Below are 16,133 nucleotides of genomic sequence, written 5' to 3'. Positions count from 1 at the left end.
AGAAGCTGGATGTTGGCGCGCCTTCTTCTCCACACGGTCACCAGACGAAACGGGCTCGTGATGTGCGCCAGCTGCTGCTTCCCGTCCGCGACACCGTGTCAGAAACTATCATCGCAAGTCGAGCGCAATTACATGCTGCCCAACCCCGAAAGAGCGGCAACTCGCGGGAGCTTCACACAACACACCTGCTTCACCGCACCACCCCAGCCAGACTCCCCCTGCTCTGCCCGCGCTCCACGCGACAGAGTTAACACTCCCAAAGATCCTTAACACTTTGGTTCTCCACACGACCTATCGATGTAATCGTTCGATAGCATAGTTTTGCCTAGGCCAGACCCAGCGTAAAAATATAAATAATATTTACAAAACAAACCAATTAACCATCGACATAAATGCATAAATAAATATATACAAATAGTAAAACAATTACAAAATATAAAGACACAGAAATGTCATATCTTTGGGTAACAAAATAAGGAAAATCTATAGTACAATAGATGGAAATAGAAGGATATGCATTTCCGGCGTTACACTGCTAGTAGTACCACGTCACCACAACGCGTCTGTGCGTAGCACACAAGTATTTCTCCATAATTTAAGAATCGAATTAAAAGCTAAAGTTCATTTTCCAAATTTTGTCAGCATGTGCCTTAGTATATTAATGTTTAAACTGTCAAATCTCACATCTAAAAAAGAAGTGTGTGAAATCTTATGGGACTTAACTGCTAAGGCCATCAGTCCCTAAGCTTACACACTACTTAACCTAAATTACCCTAAGGACAAACAAACACCCATGCCCAGGGAGGACTCGAACCTCCGCCGGGACCAGCCGCACAGTCCATGACTGCAGCGCCTCAGACCGCTCGGCTAATCCCGCGCGGCAAATCTCACATTGATAAAACGAATATTTTCCCCTAAATACATCGTTTTATAAAAAAAATAAGTGGCCCTAGATAATGAAGCTAGAAACCCAAGTATTCGTCATAACGTCAAAATTAACTGGTATAAGTCTCAACGTGATTAAAGCAATATTTTGGTCAGAATACACATCTTTAGAAAAATTGAGGGCGCTAAATATTAGACTTAGAAATATGAAAATTTGTGTGAAGTTTCAGTTAAGTATAAAAACATTAATTATGTAACCCCACTCAGCTACCTCGAATAGTTTTCGAGTAATTTGCTCAAAACTAAATTTGGAACAAAAACGTCCTTATTTGTAGTACATTAAGTATCTGTTATAGTAATACCGGGAAGTTTTGGTTACTGCACTTGATGAAAGTTATTAAACAACAGAGCTATGATACGTTTCAAGGCCTGGATGTAAATAATAACAAATACAAGGTCTCTGAAAGTTGTAGTTCAGAGGTCACGTTCTACTGTCAGTTGCATTCTAAAAATTCTAGACGGCAAAGTTGAAACGCAGGCGAGCTGAAACTTTTTCTGTAATTTTATCCAACTTAACTACATTCACACAAAAATTAATAAAATTCAAAATTAATAAACAACAATATTATAAAATATTATGGGTCTGAGAAAGCGGCCGTTTACACGCTGATACCGTGGGCATAGAGCAGATAACAGCACGTGCTCTCTTGGCCGTCCGCTGAGCCCTCATATAAACAGAGCCCGAGAGGCAGGGGATGAAGAGAAGACAAACCACAAAGAGAGGACCACGCACCTACTGTGAATCTACGATGCAGGAACAGTAACCTGCTCCGAACGTGCATTGAATGCACCCGAGTCACGAACGCAACGCAACGCGAGACTGTTCTCTACGCCACACCCAGCCGCCATACAATCCGTGTCAGAGTACTCCATGTCTCGGATGACGTCACAGCCTGACCGCAACTGAACTCATATTTTCGGTACAAATAGGAAGTGAAATCGCAAGGACTGTATACCGTCCTGGATAGCTTACATTTTGCGGAAGTAGCTGTTAGTGTGTGCCGCCCGTAATGTTGACAAACCCGCGTGGCAAAGGGTGACAGTTATTCCCCACTTTTGTAGCGAGTAATTATTTTGATTATCAGACGTCAGGCCGAAAGATGATTTAATAGGAACTTGCAGTAGAGATCGTCTCTGAACTGCTCATAGTACTGTTTAGGATAGAGAGAATTATTATTCTATAAGTCCCTCCAGATCCTTGAGCGTCATGCACTCCGCCTCGCCTTCCATATTCGCCTCCCGTCCTCCACGCGGATCCTCTATGATCTCATTCCTTTCCCCCATCTGCTCCTATTCCTCGGACATATCTGCATCCTCTCCACCTCCCGCCGGCTTGATCCCCCTCACCCCCTGGTTGCTCCTCTCGCATTCCAGCCCCCTGCCACGCCTTCACTGTTGTGTCCCCCCTACCCTCCATCTCTACACTCTTCATCTCCTTTTCCAAGGTGGCTTCCATCAACTCCCCCTCCCAGATGATGCCCTCTCTCCCTCCATTTATCCCTCCTATCAACTCTGATCCTCACCTCCCCCCCTCCTTTCCTCCATCCTTTTCCTGGGCTCCCTTCCCCCCTTCCATCCTCTTTCTTCCACACCTCCCCTCTCTTTGCCCCTTCTCTCCCCCGAGTCCTTTTACATTTCCCTCCTCTGCCTCCTCTCATTCTGTCTCGAGTCTGCTCTTCTCCCCCTTTATTAGTCCTCTCCCTCCTTGGTTCCCCCCCCTTTTCGTTTTTTCCTCTCCCCCCTCCTTGTTTTTCCCCCTCCTCCAGGTCCCCCCCCCCCCATCTGCCTTGGATCGGGAGTGCCATCTTTGTGACGCCTTTTTCGGGCAGTGTTTTACAGTGTGTTTTTCCAGTGCATGCTCCGTGTTGTGTCTTTTGGGAGGTGTAGCGAACAGCCATCATACTGTCGCTGGGTATGCTTTATTTATCACTTGCGAACAGAAACCAGACTGTCGCCATGTTTTTTAATTGTGTGTCTACTATGTTACTTGTCTGATTCCTGTGTATTTTATCAACATTGCCGTCCCCTTTTGCTTTCTGTTTTAACTTTCCGCATTTTTCCGCCATTTTCCACTTTAAATCACCATTTTATCACCTGTTTTTTCTTGTTTCTTTCTTCTTCCTTTTTTTAAAAAAAAGTCTGTAGGCTGTAGAGCAGCGAGTAACCTGCTGCCAGCCCGCCCCCTTCGAGGGGAATAGAAAATCAATAAAGAAAAAAAAAAGAGAGAATTATTATTAGTATTAACTTAATGAATATTACAATGTTGTGCATATGAAACCTTACGAAATATGTCAATTAGAACTCAAAATCTTCATTTATAATTATAGTCCTGATTCTGCTGAGCAAATAGAGAATAGAAACATACATTTCAGTGCGCTGGACAAGAATGTGAACCTGCAGACTAGGAACTATGGTCAGTATGTTCTCCATCGCTATCTGCTGACCACAGAAATTGTTTCCAGGCTCTAGTAAAAGACGACCGCCGGCCGGTGTGACCGAGCGGTTCTATGCGCTTCAGTCTGGTAACCGCGCGACTGCTACGGTCGCAGGTTCGAATCCTGCTTCGGGCATGGATGTGTGTGATGTCCTTAGGTTAGTTAGGTTTAACTAGTTCTAAGTTCTAGAGGACTGCTGTTCTCAGATGTTAAGTCCCATAGTGCTCAGAGCCAGAGCCAAAAGAGGACCAACAATATTCTAATATTTCCTCCCATTATTTATGAGCGAGTATCATCATAATTATTATTAATCCGCTGCCCCAAAATACGTGACTACATTGAAACTGCGAGATTAGACGAAAAAAGTTATTTACATGCATTTAATACTAAAATTCTCGAACACAAACTACATCGCTCATATGTTAATAATAATAAATAGACCCGTCCGGTCATCTTCCCTCTTCCTCCTTCTTCAAAACATATCAACTAGATCTACATACAGGGTGAAAATATTGAACTATATGAAATAAAATCATCATAACCCCTGAAGGGTTTGGGATGGGAAGTTAAAAGTACATGGCTGGCCGCGGTACATGATAGGAATTACTACGCGCATGCATGCACGGTTTAGCGACGAAGCCCAATTTCATTTGGAGGGTTCGTCAGTAAGCAAAATTGACGCATCTGGGGGACTGAGAATCCGTATTTCGCCATTGAGAAGTCTCCTCACCTTCAGTGGGTGACTGTGTGGTGTGTAATGTCCAGTCACGGAATAATCGGTGCGATATTCCTTAATGGCTAGGTGACTACCGAACGGTACGTGAAGGTTTCGGAAGATGATTTCATCCCCATTAAGCGAAGTGACCACAATTTCGACAAGACGGAGCTCGACCCCATCGAAGCAGGAGAGTGTTTGATGTCGTGGAGGAGCACTTTGGGGGCCGCGTTCTGACTCTGGGTATCCAGAGGCCACTGGCATGGGCCTCCATTAGCCGTCATATTCTCCTGATCTGAACACAAGTGACTCCTTTTTGTGGGGCTATATTAAAGACGAGGTGTACAGCGTTAACCCCAAAACCATTACTGAGCTGAAAACAGGCATTCAGGAGGTCATCGACAGCATCGATAATCGGACACTTCAGCCGGTCACACAGAATTCGCTATTCGTCTGCGCCACAACATCGCCAACAATGACAGGTATATCGAACATGTCATAACCTAAATCCGAATATCTATAGTGACGTTTACGTGTTGAATAAAGTGTGTGCACGCCATCGTGTGAAACTAATCAACATTTTTTTTCGTATAGGCCAGTAACTGTCACGATGACGTACCCTGCAAGCCACCGTACGATACATGGCGGAGGGTACTACATACACTACTAGTCATTTGCTTTCCTCTTCCACTCGCATATGGATCGAGGGAAGAACGACTATATGTAATCCTCCGTACGAGGCCTAATTTCTCATCTTATCTCTGTGATTCTTTCGCGAAATGTACGCTGGCGACAGCAGAATCATTATGCAGTCGGCCCCAAAGACCGGTTCTCTAAATTTTCGCAACAGTGACTCGCAAAGAGCTTTTCCTTCCCTCCAGGGATTGCCTTTTGAGTTCACGAAACATCTCCATAATACTTGGGTGCTCATCATCTCCAGCAGAACATCCGACGAATTCTGTTTCTCTCGAACACACGTCATCACTGTAGAATAACTTTTGCGACAGTCGGACCATAAGCGTGTCATAGGTGTTTGTTCTGTGAGGACGGAAATGAAAACAAGAAACACAAACTTCTGGTGAGATGGAAAAACAATGCCAAATATAACTATCAGACCGAATATTAAGAGGCAACAGTGAATTTTCTTTTGTTTCGTCATGTGTTCTGTGACTTCGTTTATCGTATCGGCGTAATATAGCTGATGAAGTAGGTCCTACACATCAAGGCGTGATCTGGTTACCACTGTCTTTTTGTTTTTCGCTTACCAGAAATGATTCCACGAAATTTCAGCCGCAAAGACAGTTTCTGACGTACATTTTGCATGTAATATCACGAAAAGAATGTGTAGCAGCAATGTGCTGAGAATGTATGGTGTACAGCTTTCGCGAATTACGGAATTCTCATTTGGGTGGATGAAACCAGTGCTGCTGTTTCCTCCTCTTACTAGATTATCTGCTACCAGCAGTCACCATCGTACTCCTACAAAAAGAGTTAAGATTGAAGAGCTGTCAGGTTACTTTGATGATGCGACGTACTGAAGCTCTATCAAGTTACCCAGGAAACGTAGCAGCTGGTGGTAGAGGAAGTCATTCAGAACTGGCAAATTTCCAGGGCGTTTGAAACGTGGCTACGACACGCTGAGTCATAACACTTCATTACCTTCAGTCATTCTCTTAACAAGCGATCGAGCATTATATTAATCAGCACCTGCGTAATAGCTAATTTGTATCGGACAGGCAGGCATTGATCCGTTGACACTTAAAAGATTTACCGGGATGAGGCGTAGTATTAGGATGCGAGCTGTTCAGTTCAAATGGCTCTGAGCACTATCGGACTTAACATCTGAGGTCATCAGTCCCCTACACTTAGAACTACTTATACGTAACTAACCTAAGGACACCACACACATACTGTAGTGTAACGACGTATAGTTCTGTATAAATGATTTTCTTTTGACATATGACCATGTGCAGACTTCGTCACCTACGTCAGTTACAACACACTTCAAAATTATTTAAATTCTTTTTAAATTGTCTCTGAATGGTTCTTGAACGAAACTGTAAAACATCATCATTTGAGTCGTATGGGCAGAATTGGTTTGCGTAAACTTTTTCAATTTAGATTTCGTTTGTTTCTCCTCATAAATTATATTGATATACGTTATCTGATTTAATCGATATTAGAACCACATTGAATAAACGTTTGAGATTCAACGTCGCGATGAACGCTGTCAAAATTCAATAATCTTGTCAAATATATTATTAATTCATTCACATAATTGTTCATAATTAAATCCTCGGAACACGTATTTCAACTTTAGTAGCATCCACTGATTTATTATCTTCCTACATACAGACGTGAACCTGAGCCTTGACGAGACAAAACTAACATTTTCAGTAAGATTAAACTTCCTATGATATCATTGTTGTACAAAACATTACAAATTCTCAATTATTTGATTTTTAGAAGCACGACGCAACAACTCGGTTTCAGGATCTTCTGTTGCTCTTTGGCTGTCGACCCGCGACGTATAGTGGCCAGCAATTTTCTCTCTGGTCCCGGCAGCGAAGATGCTGTCTCCGTTCGTTGCGCCGCCCTCTCCGTACATGAAACATAAAAAATAAATACAAAGACTTTAGACAATTCACAACCATTACAAATATTACAAAAATACATAAACAAAACTAAATTAAACTTATATTCACCTGCAAACTGGGCTGACACTGGTGGATGGGTGACGCTTCAATTTCGCGTCCCACTACAATACATGCTCGAGGCAGGAGTCGAACCTACGATCGTAGCGGTCGCTCGGTTGCAGACTGTAGCGCCTAGAACCGAACGGCCACTCCGGCCGGCTCGCTGTTCAGTCATTTTATGTCGTTGTTACGACAATGTAAACTCACCATCCGGCTCTCCTGGGACAGCTCAGACGGATGACCTGAGAATTAGTGGAAAAAGCAGCGACTCCAACCGTCTAATTAGCTGCTGGGTGCTTTAGGTGTTTTCCCTGAAACACAGGTCCTCGCCGCGCGAGGTAGCCACGCGGTCTGAGGCGTCTTGACACGGTCCGCGCGGCTCCCCCCGTCGGAGGTTCGAGTCCGCCTCCGGGTTTGGGCGTGTGTGTGTTGTCCTTAGCGTAAGTTAGTTAAATTAGATTAAATAGTGCGTAACCTTAGACCCGATGACCTAAGCAATTTGGTCCCATAAGACCTTACCACAAATTTCCAAATTTTTGCACAAATCCTCTGCTGCAGGTGAGCTGGCAACTGGCTACATAGAAGGCAAAACACTGCAGACCTCTGCATATGTTACGAAGCAAACTCGCCGGCCGGAGTTGCCGTGCGGTTCTAGGCGCTACAGTCTGGAGCCGAGCGACAGCTACGATCGCAGGTTCGAATCCTGCCTCGCGCATGGATGTGTGTGATGTCCTTAGGTTAGTTAGGTTTAATTAGTTCTGAGTTCTAGGCGACTGATGACCTCAGAAGTTAAGTCGCATAGTGCTCAGAGCCATTTGAACCATTTTTGAACCAAACTCTTCGGAAACACGTAAAGTGACAAATCCTTGACAGCAATTGTTTATGTAATCTGTATCGCTAAATGGTTACTCGTGTTCATGGTTTATTATTTTCACTTAACTATTGAACGAATTTAAAATTTTAAAATACTGTCATAATGAACTCATAAGGATGTCTAATCTTATGTGAAAGGCTCAACGCAGTAAGATAAGAAGTACAGTTAGAAACTGCGTACAGGGTTGGGCAGATGGTTCAAATGGCTCTGAGCACTATGGGACTTAACATCTGAGGTCATCAGTCCCCTAGAACTTAGAACTACTTAAAGCTAACCAACCTAAGAACATCACACGCATCCATGACCGAGGCAGGATTCGAACCTGCGACCGAAGCAGCAGCGCGGTTCCGGACTGAAGCGCCTAGAACCGCTCGGTCACAGCGGCCAGCGGTGGAGCAAATGAAAGTGGCCTGGAGAACAGAGTTCCATGACACAAAGAAACACAATAGAGGAAAGGAAATACAGTACTAACATGACAATAGCACATGTTGAAAGTGACCACCATTCGATCTTAGCTCTTTTGGGGCCTGGTCAGGAAGTTGCTCAAGGCGGATCGGAGTGCCGGAATTGCTCAAGGCTCATCCGAAATGTTGGCTGCAGTTCTTGGAGACTATGAGGTTGTTGCGATACATCTTAGACTTGAGGCCTCCCCGCAAAAAGTAATCGCACAGTGACAGATCACGTGACCTCGGTGGCCAGCTAGAGCGCCGGCCGGGGTGGCCGAGCGGTTCTAGGTGCTTCAGTCTGGAACCGCGCGACCGCTACGGTCGCAGGTTCGAATCCTGCCTCGGGCATGGGTGTGTGTGATGTCCTTAGGTTAGTTAAGTTTAAGTAGTTCTAAGTTCTATGGGACTGATGACCACAGACGTTAAGTCCCATAGTGCTCAGAGCCATTTGAACCATTTTTTAGCCAGCTAGGGCGGCAACCTGACTAATCTCTGGTAACAGCTCTGTCAGGCATAAATTTCCTTCAAGGTGCGGCCGGCTGTACGGGCAGTTACTCCATCCTGTTGGAAGTAACAGTCGGTCTTTTGCTCCTTCGTTAATGCTGGCACAAATGGTTTCAAGATGTTGGCAATGTACCTCGCAGAAGTCAGCGTCTGATGAAAGAAGATGAGGTCAAGAACGCGGGGTGCCGACGCTGCACACCAAACCCAGACCTTTCGATCATGCGATGGTGTTGTGTTTCGTGGAAGTTACGCAGATTTCCCGCTGCCCAGAACCTGTGATTCTGCGAGTTGGCGTAACCACTCATGTGAAACCAGATTCATCAGACATAAAGAACAGATCCATGTCCAAGCTACCGCACCAGCCAGTCCGTCCGACTGCAGCGCATGTTCGGTCAAATCTGTACCAAAAATATACGATCTTATCACCTCTGTAACTGATACATCCTGCACTGGCGGCCATTTAGGAAGTCGGCCCGGTCTCCCGGCGGGGGTAACTCGAGCCAGGCCATTGTTGAAATCGGGTGGCCTTTCGCCTGTACGAATGACTCCAGGCAGATGAGCGACTCACTTGCCAGACGGCAATGGTATCGTTTTGACAGCAAAGGGGACTTTAATTCATCACACTTCACCCAGTTAGAACGAAATATTTGTAAATTATACACACAAACGTTCTTCGTAGATCACTCTATCCATCTACATCTACATCTACATGGTTACTCTGCAATTCACACTTAAGTGCCTGGCAGAGGGTTCATCGAACGATTTTCATGCTACTTCTCTACCATTCCACTCTCGAACGGCGCGTGTGAAAAAGGAACAACTAAATCTTTCCGTTCGAGCTCTGGTTTCTCTTATTTTATTATTATGATCGTTTCCCCCTACATAGGTGGGTGTCAACAAAATATTTTCCGATTCGGAGGAGAAAGTTGGTGACTCAGATTTCGTAAGTAGATCTCGCCGCAAAGAAAACCGTCTTTGTTTCAGTGACTGCCACCCAAACTCGCGTATCATAACATTGACACTCTCACCGCTATTGCGTGATAACACGAAAAGAGCTGCCCTTCTTTCCAATTTTTCGGTGTCCTCGGTCAATCCTACCTGGTAAGGATCCCACAACGCGCAGCATTATTCCTGCAGAGGACGGACAAGTGTAATGTAGGCTGTCTCTTTAGTAGGTTTGCCGCATCTTCTAAGTGTTCTGCCAAGAAAGCGCAGTCTTTGTTTCGCCTTCCCCACAATATTTTCTATGTAGTCTTTCCAATTTAAGTTGCTCGTAATCCTAATTCCTCGGTATTTAGTGGAATTGACGGCTCTTACATTTGTGCGATTTATTGTATACCCAAAATTTATCGGATTTGTTTTAGTACCCATGTGGATGACCTAGCACTTTTCTTTGTTTAGTGCCAATTGCCACTTTTCCCACCATACAGAAATTCACTCTAGATCATTTTGTAATTGGAATTGATCGTCTGATGATTTTACTAGACGGTAAATTACTGCGTCACCTGCAAACAGTCTAAGGGGGCTGCTCAGATTATCACCAAGATCATTTATGTAAATCAGGAACTGCAGAGAGCCTATGACACTACCTTGCGGAACGACAAATATCACTTCTGTTCTACTCGGTGATTTACCGCCTGTCACTACGAACTGTGACCTCACTGAGAGGATATCACGAATCCAGTCACACAACTGAGACGATACTCCATATGTACGCAATTTGATTAATAGTCGCTTGTGAGGAACGGTATCAAAAGCCTTCTGGAAATTTAGGAATATTGAATCGACCTGAGAGCCATCAGCGCAAACTGTATCGAAATCCCTACATCAGATCGTGAAATTATCCCAAACATATAGACATAAATCGTGGAAGGACACTTTAATTTGTAAAATGTATGTGTACAGATAGAAGATGTATATATAAAATTCTCTCATTTTTATTACCGTTTCCTGCTCAGTCATTACCAGACCAGGGTTCTAAAATTCAGAGTGATAATTTTCTACTACGACCACTGATAAACTCTGACAATACTATACAACTACCTGAAAATACCAAAGGCAAAACACCCCACGAATTCACAGTACGACGAATTAAAGGGTAACTGGAAATCACATAGTTACTACCTATGACTAAAGACAAGGGAAGAGTGAGCGAAAATGTTTTTGGCAGCCTAAATAGTGTTTTCAAAATTAAAATTCCGATGTAGCTAGAAACTAATCAGTCCGTCGTTTTACTAGTTATCGCTTATGGAAGTGAGACAGAGACTTTTTTAGTAAAAAGTCAAGCAAAAAGAATTCCTCAGCGAGCGATGGAAAAACGTATATTGGAAATTGCCTTATGAGGCAGGAACGCAGACAACTGGCTAACGGTATAAACTGAAGAGTGATGAAGAGTGAAATGAAACAGAAGTGGATGTGGGTGGGACTTGTAGCCAGGCGAATGGATGACCTATACTACGACCAAATGAAAGGAGGGTGGCTGATATAATGAACATGCATGACAAGCGTTAATGTGTACAGCTGAAGATCCGCTTACAATTTAACCATTATATGAATAAATGGAATATATACTACTTCTGACAAAAAAAATGGATCGTTAAAGAGTAATAATGTAATTATTGTTCCTATGAAAGTACCATCACAACAGTGAAAAATTCCTTAACACGACCTCACCAAAACGTACATCACAAGACATAGAGTGATGTGACAACAGTCACACGAAACACGAACATTTTTATCGTAGTGTGCACAATCTGTTCTGTTACTTTACAATAAGTAACTAACGCAGAACTGTTCTCGTACTGTTATTATTCAAAATCTCACCGTCATAATTACGTTAGAGTACACAGCGACGCTCTACAAGCCGCCTTGCTTCAGAATACAAGTAGTTCGGCGTAGTACTTCCGCAGCTACGACAGTTACGGCAAACAGATCCATTAGAGTATCGACCGGAGTCTGGTAAACTAGGCTGTTCACATACTCTCAGAAGAAGAAGTTCGTTGGTATCATCTCTACTGACGGAAATGACTATGGAATACGAGACCATCACGACCAGTTCATTCCTAACATCGAGGTCAAAGTGTGCCTACGCCCCGCCATCATAAACTAACGAATTCTCAGCGACACATCTACTTGGAAGTTTGTGAGAACATCTTGAGCGAACGTTTCTTTACGCGGCTCTATTGTGCCAGTCGCTAGGTAAGCTACCATCACGTAGCCGTTGACACTAAACCCCATACAATCGCAGCGAAAGGATCGGCACATTAGTGCTTGGCTGTTTTCGTCACCCTACACACAGCTATCCCTACTTTTCATCATGTCCTCTCTTGTAAACATGTACCTCGTGTGACCAAGGCCTTCCCTTATAACGGAGGAACCCGATTTGTCGTAGGCACCTACGTACAGCTGCAAAATTATTGTGATGATGTTTCCGTAACTGCAGGAATAACGCAGCATAGCGTCGTTTAAAACTCCTCTTGTCACTCTTCTTGATAGCTCTCTTTTATGTGACAGAATGAAAGTTGAATGGTAGATGCATCACTATGTGTAGAAACCGAGCAACTGGAGGAACGTAAATATTTAATTTGATTTTCAATATTCTTAAGTCACTGACGTACGGAGCTTTTCAACGTGTTTTATCGCTAAAGCGCCTTGTCGGCATCACCTGTTAAGGACACGAATTTCACTAATCGTGAAGGACCTGATAAGATACGTTCATTTTTGAATGACTGGGTTAAAAATATTCCTAAAAGTGCGAAACATCTGCACATATTCTGAGATGGGTGTTACGCCCAAAACAGTAATATGCTACAGTGAGAATCCTTCTTGCACTTGTCAGAGACGAATTTAATTCTATAAACCAGTACTTGCCAGTGATAGACGATTCCTTCCTTCCATTCTTCGGACAGAGGCTTATCTGCTATCAAGAGTAAGTTAAGGAAATGTGATGTTGTTGTTGTTGTTGTGGTCTTCAGTCCTGAGACTGGTTTGATGCAGCTCTCCATGCTACTCTATCCCGTGCAAGCTTCTTCATCTCCCAGTACCTACTGCAGCCTACATCCTTCTGAATCTGCTTAGTGTATTCATCTCTTGGTCTCCCTCTGCGATTTTTACCCTCCACGCTGCCCTCCAGTACTAAACTGGTGATCCCTTGATGTCTCGGAACATGTCCTACCAACCGATCCCTTCTTCTAGTCAAGTTGTGCCACCAACTCCTCTTCTCCCCAATTCTATTCAGTATCTCCTCATTAGTTATGTGAGCTCCCCATCTAATCTTCAACATTCTTCTGTAGCACCACATTTCGAAAGCTTCTATTCTATTCTTGTCCAAACTAGTTATCGTCCATGTTTCACTTCCATACGTAGTTATACTCCATACAAATACTTTCAGAAACGACTTCCTGACATTTAAATCTATATTCGATGTTAACAAACCTCTCTTCTTCAGAAGCGCTTTCCTTGCCATTGCCAGTCTTAATTTTATATCCTCTCTACTTCGACCATCATCAGTTATTTTTCTCCCCAAATAGCATTTACTACTTTAAGTGTCTCATTTCCTAATCTAATTCCCTCAGCATCACCCGACTTAATTCGACTACATTCCATTATTCTCGTTTTGCTTTGGTTGATGTTCATCTTATATCATCCTTTCAAGACACTGTCCACTCCGTTCAACTGCTCTTCCAAGTCCTTTGCTGTCTCTGACAAAATTACAATGTCATCGCGAACCTCAAAGTTTTTATTTCTTCTCCATGGATTTTAAAACCTACTTCGAATTTTCTTTTGTTTCCTTTACTGCTTGCTCAATATACAGATTGAATAACATCGGGGAGAGACTAGAACCCTGTCTCACTCCCTTCCCAACCACTGCTTCCCTTGATAGGGTGTACATAATGATTGACTATATCACAAAGATTACTAATGCCTCCAGAAATAATACACACATCAAAAAAAGCTTTGCATCACTCGGTTCCGACTGTTTTGGAACCTGTACAGAAAACTGGAATAAAGATCAAGATAAACATCATTCCTGCCCTCTTTATTTCTCATGAAAACCACACATTGGAAGTTGTAAGACCATACAGCGAGACCTTCAGACCTGGTGGTCCACATTGCTGTACACACCGGTACCTCTAATACCCAGTAGCTCGTCCTCTTGCATTGACGCATGCCTGTATTCGTCGTGGCATACTATCCACAAGTTCATCAAGGCAGTGTTGGTCCAGATTGTCCCACTCCTCAACGACGATTCGGCGTAGATTCCTCACAGTGGTTGACGGGTCATGTAGTCCATAATAACCATTTTCAATCTCTCCTACGCATGTTACATAGGGTTCATGACTACAGAAAATGCTGGCCACTCTAGTCGAGAGATGTCGTTATCCTGAAGGAAATCATTGACAAGATGTGCACTATGGGGGCGCGAATTGTCGTCAATGAAGACGAATGCCTCGCCAACATGCTGTAGATATGGTTGCACTATAAATCGGAGGATGGCATTCAGGTATCGTACAGCCGTTACGGCGCCTTCCATGACCACCAGCAGCATATGTCGGCCCCACATGATCCCACCCCAAAACAGCAGGGAACCTCCACCTTGCTGCACTCGCTGGACAGTGTGTCTAAGGCGTTCAGCCTGACCGGGTTGCCTCCAATCACGTCTCCGACGACTGTCTGGTTGAAGGCATATGCGACACTTATCGGTGAAGAGAACGTGATGCCAATCATGAGCGGTCCATTCGGCATGTTGTTCGGCCCATGTATACCGCGCTGCATGGTGTCGTTGTTGCAAAGATGGACCTCGCCATGGACGTCGGGAGTGAAGTTGCGCATCGTGCAGCCTATTGCGCACAGATTGAGTCGTAACACGACGTCCTGTGGCTGCACGAAAAGCATTATTCAACATGGTGGCGTTGCTGTCAGGGTTCCTCCGAGCCATAATCTGTAGGTAGCGGTCATCCACTGCAGTAGTAGCCCTTGGGCGGCCTGAGCGAGGCATATCATCTACTGTTCCTGTCTCTCTGTATCTCTTCCATGTCCGAACAACATCGCTTTGGTTCACTCCGAGATGCCTGGACACTTCCTTTGTTGAGAGCCCTTCCTGGCGCAAAGTAACAGTGCAGACGCGATAGAACAGCGGTATTGACCGTCTTGGCATGGTTGAATTATGGACAAAACTAGCCGTGTACCTCTTTGTTGGTGGAATGATTGGAACTGATGGGTTGTCAGACCAGTCCGTCTAATAGGCGCTGCTCATGCATGGTTGTTTACGTCTTTGGGCGAGTTTAACGAGTTCTATAAACAGTCAGAGGGACTGTGACTGTGATACAATACCCACAGTCAACGTCTATCTTCAGGAGTTCTGGGAACTGGGATGATGGAAAACATTTTTTGATGTGTGTATGTAGATTCCCAATTAACGTTGCAGAAGCAATGATATTGTTTCTTAAGAACCTGTGACCTCGATTATACATGTAACTTAGCCTACGTCTTGAATCCCTCGGTAGAGAAATGCCTCGTTGTGAGAAAATGTCGTTTCAAGTGCCACAATATAACCATTGTGTTTACTCGAGAGACCAGTTTGTTGTAAATAAGGCCAGATATTGGAATAATGTCCTTGTACGCTACATATTCAGACTACTGTACTGTGAGACCAACGGTATTACGATTCAGAGAAGTGATATACTCTAGTAATCTTCCAACGGATATAAAATAAGTGGAGAATCTTAGAAAGTTAGAGTGATACGTGTATAATGAGAAGAAAATTAAACGTTTTTGGAATACTATATACGAGAGATGCTACAGATTTTCTTCGCATCCACTTTCGGTTCAAATAATGCGGAATTTTTTGTGGGACATTATCGGATATTTCCGATTCGATCCCTATGGTTCTATGAAGTTCCGATAGCTAGCGGCGCTATACGTAGCCATCAAAATGGAGTCTCTGAAGGGGGTTCAAATGGTTCTGAGCACTATGGGACTTAACTGCTGAGGTCATCAGTCCCCTAGAACGTAGACCTACGCAAACCTAACTAACTTAAGGACATCACACACATCCATGCCCGAGGCAGGATTCGAACCTGCGACGGGAGCGGTCGCGAGGTTCCAAACTGTAGCCTAGAACCGCTCGGCCACCCCGGCCGGCGAAGGGGGTTCGTTCCAAGCAGAGAGCTGTCAATGAGTTTCTTTTGGCGGGAAACCAGAGCATCGCAGATGTTGATAAGCGCCTGCAGAATATCTACGGAGGCCTGACCGTGAACAAAAGCACGCTGAGTCGTTGGGCGAGGCGTCTGTCAGCATCGCAACAAGGCCGCGCAAACCTGGCCAGTCTCCGGCGTGTCGACCTGCCATACCCAGTTCTGCCTTCTTTGATGTTGAAACGCGCGGACAGTCTCATTCGAGGTGATCGAGGGATCATAATCAAACACCTCGCTGCTGGACGTTGCCGTTGGCTTGAAGGTTTGTGTGCCTCAGCGATGCAGATTGGACGACTTTGTTGGTAGCGCTGACACACCCTTC

Source organism: Schistocerca piceifrons, chromosome 3 (assembly GCF_021461385.2).
Source record: "Schistocerca piceifrons isolate TAMUIC-IGC-003096 chromosome 3, iqSchPice1.1, whole genome shotgun sequence".
NCBI lineage: Eukaryota > Metazoa > Arthropoda > Insecta > Orthoptera > Acrididae > Schistocerca > Schistocerca piceifrons.
The sequence above is the reverse complement of the archived record's forward strand: the minus strand, read 5'-3'. Positions refer to the sequence as shown.